The sequence below is a fragment of the Rhinolophus sinicus genome, chromosome 1, assembly GCF_057876585.1.
Source record: "Rhinolophus sinicus isolate RSI-liver-muscle chromosome 1, RSI-T2T, whole genome shotgun sequence".
In the NCBI taxonomy this organism is placed as follows: domain Eukaryota; kingdom Metazoa; phylum Chordata; class Mammalia; order Chiroptera; family Rhinolophidae; genus Rhinolophus; species Rhinolophus sinicus.
In genome coordinates, this window is record NC_142501.1 from 31,159,536 (window position 1) to 31,169,187 (window position 9,652).

General features: G+C 40.4%; 1 protein-coding gene across 1 annotated transcript in view; it reads left to right on the forward strand.

The window, feature by feature from the left end:
• Positions 1-9,652, forward strand: part of PDE6H (phosphodiesterase 6H) — a 149,935-nt gene that overhangs the window by 81,286 nt on the left and 58,997 nt on the right. Inside the window, exons 4-6 of the mRNA XM_088798136.1 lie at positions 6,957-7,066; positions 7,410-7,594; positions 8,998-9,063. The gene's annotated coding sequence lies outside the window, so the exon portion shown is untranslated. The remainder of the gene's footprint in view (positions 1-6,956; positions 7,067-7,409; positions 7,595-8,997; positions 9,064-9,652) is intronic.

Genomic DNA, 9,652 nt, shown 5'->3' on the forward strand with positions numbered 1-9,652 from the left:
TGTGTGTGTGTGTGTGTGTGTGTGAGAGAGAGAGAGAGAGAGAGAGAGAGAGACACCAACATTTTGTGCTCCCTAATTTCATATAAGAAAAGCTCCAGTTTCTTCTTTTTTGGTTTTCATCTTCTTTTTTGCCTTCACTGTTCTTTGTCCATTTCCTTGTTCATAAACACTCATTTATTTAAAAAATGAGTTTTCTTATATCATACTTCAACCCTTTCTCCCATCTCCCTGATGTAATTTTCCATCAGGAAATGCTTGGTCTCATGTATATTTACAATTTTCCAAAGGCTCTTTAGGTAACTAGCTAAATTCCGAAAAGTGAATTTGTCTAGCAGGGGCTAATTTGAATGGCTTTCCTAGAGGAAAAAGTATATGTATACAGTTTCTTAAACGAGAAAACCAATAGGTTTCAATAAATTTATTCTTCCAGGAAACCAAGCTAATTTTCTAAACTGAAATGGTAGATTCTATGGTGTTGCTTGAACTGTTCAGATCTGACCCTTGCTGTCCTCCAACTCAAAAACCGTCTCCGGGCCCCAGAAAGACCGGTCAGCCTCCTCTGACTGGTCATTGTGATGTGCTCACACATTTTCAGATCAGCAATCAACTATCCAGTGGTAGAAATAAACTACTGAAAACAGGTTTTTGGGTGTCTCTCAGATACATAAAGTATGTATTGAGTCCTCACTGTGTGTTATATGCCTTTAAAAGAAAGTTACATATTATATTACAGACACACACACACAGAGGGTGCCAAAAAAATGTATACACATTTTAAGAAAGGCAAAAACTACTAAAATTATAATAATATATACCGATCACAAAAGATGGATGCAAGTCACGTTTGACTTCTGCAGTTACAAGGGGGGCTCAAAGTGGTTGCCATCAGCATAATTTTACTACAGTTTTTTTCCTTTCTGAAAATGTATATACATGTTTTTTGGCACCGTGTGTGTGTGTGTGTGTGTATAAAATTAATAGTGGCCACAGATGTGATTAATGCTGTATTAGTTGAGGCCTGTACCATGTGCTAAGGGAGCCCAGAGGCTTGAGGAAGGCTGCAGAGAGACTCATTTGAGAAGGGCCCTTGATAGTTCTTGAGGGGCTGCCAACTGGGGAAGGTGGGGTCGGTATTCTAGGTAGAAAGAACAGCTAGTACCTTAGCACAAAACAGGGGGAAAAAGAAAAAAGACCAAAACAAAGAACACTTGTGAAATGTGTGACATCTGCCCATTTTGGGACACTCCTCAAATATATGATTGATGCTTGCTCTGTGCCAAGTGATGTTCCCAGTCCTTAACTTGGGCTATTTCATTTACTCTTCACAATAAACCTAGCAGAGTAGTTCTGTTGTTATTCCCAATTTTCCTTGTAGAAACTACGGCACAGAGAAATTAGGAAACGTGTGAGTTTGCACAGTTCTTAAGTAGTAAAACCAGGCTGTCTGACCCCAGAGCTATGTGCCATGTTACATTGCCATCTGTCAGGCTCTTCCCCGTGTTTGCCGAAGATCTAGAAATCATTATTAATGCAGTTCCTTTTGCAGGCACTTGTGTTCTTCATTAATCATACACCTCTGTATTTTTATAACACTTCACAAAATCTCCTGAGGAGAAAAGGAAGAGGCAGACCCAAAAGGAAAGGAAAACCCTCAGAGGTGGAGGGAGAAGGCTGATAATAAACTTGACCTGGATTTAGTCATAGATCTGAATACCCTGTTGGGATGGGAAGTGATAAAGGCTCTCCATTCTTAATTAACGCTAGCAGAGCAGTGAGTGCTGAAAACTACGGAATGCAAAATTCAGACGAAAATGTGTCTCATTCCCTAGGATTAATGTGCCAACTCTTATAAAAGAAAGATAAAAGAAATGAGCGTTCAGATACTTAACTTTTTGTCATGTTCAGCTTGTATTACTGTTAGATGTCTTTAAGAACATCTTGTAGTCTTGGCTTTATTATTCACAAAGGGGTGAGGTGTTCTACATGGATCTGGGGCAATAACCACATGTGGGAGCCCCGGATTCCAAGGGAATTTTGGGAGCGGATTTGTGAGAAAAGAATGAAGAGGAAGCAAGAAGGAGGATGTTTATTTTTAATAAAGAGACCCTGCCCTAACTTCCTGAACTCAAACCAGTCTAGACTTGTTTTTTCCATTTTACACAATGTCCGCAACAACAGAATAAATTTATTAAAACCAAACAAACTGGGGGTTGAGTTTTGGCATCTAAATTCAGACAGAAATAGAATAATTTGCTTTTGAGTTGAGTCTAGTGGCTGCATTACAAACCAGTGGTAGATTAAGGTTGTATTGGCCTTAACTGAACCAAAGTTATTTTCACTATGAGGAGACAATGGCAAGGCAAAATGTCTGGCCTGGTGCCCAGGATGTGAACTCGTTAGTTCACCACTTCTGCCCCCTTTTCCTTCAATTTTCAGAACTCAAACTATGAGTTAAAAGAATCCTTACAGTCATTTTTCCCATCACCTTATTTTGTGTGGAGGAAACTGAGACTCAGAGAAATTAGCTGTTCTTCTCTTTCCAGTCATAGCATTCGATGAAACAATATGTTGCTAAATTACCCGACAGTTCCTCCCAAAGGGGAGATGCAGTTTGGGCGTCCGGGTTGGGAAACATAATGTGGGAACAGTTCAATTTGCATACACTTGAGGATAAATTCACAGAGTCATCTCTGTTAATGGACAGATTCTGTTTTGAAGATTTTCTAGTTTTCTCCCATTTCCTTCTTAGCCATTTTACGCTGCCTTTTATGGTGCTTCAGCATCTAGACAAGGGTGCATTTGTGTATGTGTGTGTGTGCGTGTGTGTGTTTGTGGAGTGCTGATTCATAGGAGTTTCTGAGTCTAGGCCAAAGTCAATGTGTATTTTTACATTTCAGAATGCTTTCCATTCCATTTCATTTTATCCCTACTATATACGCTTGTGAGGAGATTGAAAGTTAAAATTAACTCCATTTCACATGTAAGGAAAATGAGACAGAGTGATGTTCCCAAGATGACATGATGAATTTAATGAGGACGTATGGACTCGAACCCAAATATCCTCTCTTGATTCAGTTTTCTGAACAGCAGGCCACACTTTCCCACCGTTCCCTTTTATTACTATGAATTAAAGAAGTTACGCAATAAATGAATACTGGAAGGTACATATGCTCCTATCTTCATTTTACAATAGATGCTTCTAGTTAATTTGTTTGGGCTAATTTTGAAGAGCCATATGACATTTGGAATCCTAACGGTCACTTCTTCTCTGGATCCTGTTGTTTTAAAATTTAGCTTTCCATGCCTAGACTAAAGAGACAGATCCTTTCATTGCCTCTTTGTGATTAATGGTCCTCCATGTCTGATTATTCTAACGAACAATCATTTTATTTTGACAAGACATCTTAAATGATACTTAATGACAGTCTTTTATGTGCCGAGCAGAGAAATAACTCTAATGGAAAGGATAGCTGCTTGGAGACATGGCTTTTTCCTTAGGAGATTTGCTAGTCCCTTGAAGTTTCTTCCCTTTCATACAACTGTGACCATTTTGCTCAGATCTTAGAGGCTTGACCTCTTTATTAGAAAGAAAACCAAAAACAAAAAAACTTTTATCTTGATGGATTTTTGAGTATTTGTTTTTTTAAGGGGTTTGTCTCATACAGAAACATAGTCAAGAATTTGTTGCGGTGCATGAGAAATTAATATTAGTTCCAAAAACAAAACAGCCTTTGCTGTGGTTTGGGTTCTATTCTGTTTTTGGTGACTAAGAACTGTAATATATGGCCTCTTCCAAATACATCCCTTTTAAGGTCCTGCTTGATGGTTATCACAGCTTTCCTCATTCATTCATTCGTTATCTAGGAACAAAGCCCTTTTAAGTTTATTCTTAAAATTTGTATTTTTTCTTGGAACTTGAAAACATTGTGCTTAAAACTAGACATTTTGAGGAATGTGTGGAAATTGTGTTTTGTGACTTGAGCTTTTTGGAAATGGCTATGCTAAGATACTAAGATATCATTGGAATCACACAGATTGGGACATGGTGACTTACTCCTTGAGGAAACTGATGAACTTGAATAGTCTATAATTTAACAAATTGGAAATGAGAATCGGGAAGGAGAACTAGAGGGTCGTAAGCTGATGACAGTTCTAAAACTGTAGCCCTCGGTAAATTGTGATTTTAACACTTGCTTTGGCTTCTGTAGTTACATCCAGCCTGAAACTCACTGGCTGCTGTTCTTTTCCCAATAGTAGCTGCTCCAGCAGAGCAATGATTGCCCTTTAAGCCCTCACCTTCAAGCCAACATCACATTATTGGCTACTACCATTCTTGTATTTCACAATCATGTAAAGACCTTACCACAAACCACATGCCTGTGCATGAACACCTAACATTTCCACTTGTTGACTGACCTAGCCCCTTCCCTTCTCCAGCCCTGGCATATCATTAGTGGTGGGAAAGGGAAAAAAGCACTTGGAGTGCACAGCATGAATCAATCCAAGAGAGGCTGCAGGTCTAAGGAGTTAAATCACAAGTATTTCCCATTTTTATTCTGTGGCATGTTTGCCAGAATGTGGTGGAGTGCCCTTTGGAACTAGTAAGATTCTCATGGTCATGGTACGAAGCGTAGAGATTGCAGGACAATGCCAGAACTTTCATGTACTGTCCAATATGTATTCCCTTCCTTCCAGATACTTCTTTTCCTGATCATGCCCCTTTGTGCTCAGCCCTCATACGATAACTCAGTCTGCCTCAACCTCTGTCTCACGTAGTGACCTGGAACAACATCCTTGGAAGAGATGAAGACGGAGGAAGTAGAGCAGAGGTCATGAGTTGGAAGGGTGGGTAATTATTAGCAAGAAGGTGGGTGTGCCAGAAAGAATGAGGAGCAGGAAGTGGAGACAAGAAGGTAAGGTACTGTTGCCTGTGGACATAAACGGAAATGATATTTAGCAAGAAAGATGACAGGCTCCATGGAATTTAGCTGTTATAAATAAGCATTATGGTCAGAATTTAGAGTTGAATCTAACTAGTTTTTGCCCACTTCTAAATTACTATTCAAATCTTTGCTTCCTCTGTATTGAGTATACATCATTATCATCACCATCATTAAAATGTTTGAATATCTACTAAGTGTATTAGAAATTCAGAACATGTCAGAAGAGGTCATCGAGAGGAGATGACCTGTGAGCTGGACCTGGGCCTCCTTCCTCCTTCCCTTGTCCTTGGGATGTACGTACTGCCCACCATTCCCATAGCCAGAGCTGTTTCAAGGACATACCCTGACACAGTAAGGTGTTGTTAGAAGCATCTGGAATGCATACATGACTGAACCTTGTTAAGGCCTCTACATAAACGTATAAGATTCTGGTGAGTGGGTGCAGAGATCTACTTGTTTTGTGGCCACCCAAGACCGGCCTCAAAAGTGCTCTTGTTTATTAAAACTGCCATCTACCAATCTGGAGTGGTCTGCCTTTTCCTTCAGTCTCACCTTGCTCTCTGTGCACGGGGCCCAGTTGCAGATCTCACCTGGGGAACTCCCAAGTTTGCACACCATTCCTCACATTCCCTGTGAATTTCGTATTTGTCCTACACTGGGGAACCAGATTCCTGAGGATGGGAGGGTTCAAGTCAGGATTGTGCTTTGTGGGGTCTCCTCTATTTCCTGACACATCTTCATCTCACGGTAGAGATACTCAATAAATGCTTGATGAAGGGCTTCATGAGTGGATGACAAAGTGCTGTTCCCGGAATTAATACAGGCACATATTCTCTCCCAACCCCAATTCAATGAAGGTACTACATATTTTATTTGATAAACGTATTCGTTCCTCATTCTTTTGCCTAGCATTAGTGCAGTGACTATGGTAGCCTGAAAGAAGATACTTTTCTAGTGCGTGTGTAGTAGGTGCCGGGGTGAACTTCAGGGATCACCCCCATCTTCTTCAGATCAGAAGCGCTCTCCCCCGTCTTAGCCTGTTCAGGCTGCTATAACTACATACCACAGACGGAGTGGCTTATGAGCAACAGGAATTTATCTCTCATGGTTCCGGAGGCTGGAAGTTTGAGATCAGGGTGCCAGTGTAGTCAGGTGAGCAGCCTCTTCTGGGCTGCAAACGTCTAATTGTATTTTCACCTGGAGAAGAGGAAAGAATCTCTGGGGCCTCTTTTATAAAGGCACTCGTTCTATTCCTGAGGACTCTGCTTTCATGATCTAATCACTTCTTCCCAAAGCTCCCACTTCCTAATGCCATCATATTGCGCATTAGGATTTAACATATGAATTTGGGGGACACACAAACACATTGAGACCACGGCACCCTGCTGCTGGGTGTGTTGACAGATGATCGCACCTAACTGAGTCCCACTCAGAAACTCCAGCCCAGAGATCGACCTCTGCTGAGGTGAGAGCCCTCTTGCCTGGGATCACACACCTCTCCTGTGTGCAGCCTGCATCAAGCATTCGGTGTGAGGGTGTGAAGGCCTGGCCCACAGTCTCTCTGCAAAGACATATCATGGGGTGATCTGAGCCTTGGTTGTGATTACATCGCAGCCCCACTTCTCCTTCTGCCCGATCCTACTGTCTTTATTTCCCCTCAAGTCCCAAGAGCACTCCCTAATAAACTTCCTGCGAGGAAATTTAGTCTCAGAGTCTTCTTTCTGGGAAACTTGACCTCTAACACAACATGTTTGTTAATTTTAAAACTCTTACTTCACCACAGTTAGAATGATGTCAAGTCTCATCTATTTTTTCTTCCTCAAGCTTAGGCTAATACCGCGTTACCATATTAAGACCAGAGGATCTCAGGTAGAAATTGAATCCTGCTATTAAGACTTAGTGCAATTGTGTGGACAATAGAACATTAAAGTCTGGATACCACACAACTTTTCATAACCTATAGAAGTAAGTTAACCCCTTAACCCCTCATTCTCCCTTACCTTCCTCTCCTAGTTGACACAGAAACAATGACCTGTGCTTGCAGAACGGAAAGAAAACAATGACACACTGACCTATATTAGAAAGAATTTGAAGGATGATGAGCCTCCTTCAAATTTACAAAGGTATAATTTTAAAATTCATTTGTTGCTTTGATTTCTAGAGTACCGAAACGCAAAAGAAGTTTTTAACTTTTCCTTTTTCTATTCTCTAGTTTTATCCATGTGAAAGTACTGCAGTTAGGAGTATGAGTCAGATACACCCCACTTCCTGTTATGTTTTTCTCTGCTTAGAAAACCAGATACTTTCAGAAAGGTGAAATAAATAGGACTGGTTCCAAACTCAGTTGTGAAATAAAGTTTGTTCATGATGAGCCTCTTCCCTTTTGTGGTAGACTCTTTCCTTTTGCGGCTTCTCTTCCCTTGACACCTCAGCCCCTTACCAGCCTCCTGTTTTTCCTCTCCACAGCATCCCTTTTCTTTTTCCAGCTTCCCTGTTGTGCTGTTCTCTGTTCATGACCCAGAATCAGTCTGATGGCTTCCATGCTGCCTGCTGTCATGACAACTGAAATGTCCCTGTTCCGTAGCTCATGACCCAAGGCCAACTTTGCGCTCTCAGGAGGCAATTTTGCCTAGCACCGTTTTAGTTGATTTGTAAGTATTTAAATGAATGAATGAGTATATGAATAAATACACTGCTCTCTCTTTATACACCACTTAGCGCCCATCCTACCCTCAGCCTCCCAAGGTGTAGGTGTATTAATAGGGGCCTGATAAAGACAGCATGCCTTCCTTTACAGCATGACCAAACTAGGTGAGGTGGGAGAGGAATCCCAGGACAGGTGGTTTTTAAAGTATTCTATTAACTACAAGCTTCTGATGTTTTGACATCTGGGGCCTTGCTGACCCTGGAGAGATTGTTCCTCCCAGGGCTAAACAACTCACCTGCTAGAGTGTGTTTCTTATGAGAACCCAACCAATCCAGAGCCTACGCCAACCGCCTCCTTTACTGAGCTTTCACAGGGCTCTCACACTTGGGACCACCATCCACCTGCCCTACTCACCCCAGAACCAGGTTCCAGACAACTCAGGACAGCTCTTATGCCTTAGAGCCTGCTGAAATTTTTCAAACTAGCCAACCTTGCCTACCCTGCCTTGCCTGTTCCTTCCTGCAGAAACCACAACAAAGCCTCTTGCCCCTAATTTCCTCTTGCTCCTTCTGTCTCCTGACCAACCATGGTACTTCCCTATGTGACCCTGTGTGGCATAGCCATTCCCTCCTATTGTCTTTTCAATGGCAATAGCCTCCTGATCTGTTGGTCTTACCACACCTGAAGAATAATAAAACTTTTTTTTAAAGTTATCTCAAATACTACTCTAATCTCAAGTATGAGGTTTCCCATCCTAATTCTTTTAAGATCCGGAAGGAAGCTGCTCCCTCTCCATAAATTCTGACAATTGAAGAAATGACTTTTACTCAGAGAGTCAGTCTAGTATTAAATAAAGAAAAGAAAAGTAATGACAGATTTACTTAATATGTATTATCACCCTAGGGTCTCAAAAATCCTATAAATTATTGTTTTATCCTCAAAAAATTGAAGTTCAAAGACAGAAAGTAGTTTTCTCAAGGTCACAAAGCCACACAGAGTCTCACAGAAGAGGTGAGACTCAAACACAAACTTTCCTGGCGTTCCTCTGACTCATGCCTTGCTCCCACGCCTTCCATCTATCATAGTCTTCCAAACCTTCCAATGTCTTCTACAAAGTTCTCTTGTATAACATCATTTCCTTCATACTTTAAAGAGAAACTATGGCAGTGTTTCCAACTAGGGCCAATAAATAATTCCACAATAAAAAATAACTGAGATACAGACAGGTAGATAGATATCGGTAGCTATTTCAACAATAATACAGCCTTGGGGAGATGAACATGGAGTTTTAGGAACACTGCTGAAAGACAGAAGATCTAGAAATTACAGAAATGGATAATATTAAGTCTGATATTTAATGTAGGAATTAAAACATTTAGAAAATGCTTTTTTTTTTTTTTTTTAAAGGAATTTCATTTTTTGGTCATGATTCCCCGGAGCTACAAAGAACAGGGTTGGCTGTGAAGAAAACAGGTAAAGCATATCTTGCAGTTTTGAAAAAACACACTGAGAAGGAATACTTAAATTTAATACTGTAAAGATAAAAATAAGCATACGAAAGACAATATATGGTAAAATTATTATTGAATGGCATCAAGCAGCAAAATACACTGTAAAGATGTTAAGAACTACGTGGGCAGAGTTGACCATCGTTATTGGAGGGAACACTCCAAATAAAATATTTGAAAAATTAACCCAATATTGAACAAAATGTAACTCATGGAAATTTATTCATTAGTATTTACCAAATTTCTACAATACATAGTTTGGAATTTCACTATTTTAAACAAGAAAGAGGAAAAGTTGAGAGAGAAAAATAATAAAGTGAATCAAATGACTTGGAAATAAAAAATAAATAAATTGGTGAGACGGATTGTGAGTGAGGAGGAAATACTGGGTAAGGGGGCTTAAAAGCAAGCAGCCTGGGGTTGAAGTTGCTATTTGGAGATGGTGATTGGCAGCTGTTAAGAATTTCCATGGACTGTGGGTAAGAAGAAATAAGCTTGTATGGCTGGGGGACCTCAGCTGGATATCAGGAAGAATTTCCTGACTGTAAAATGTC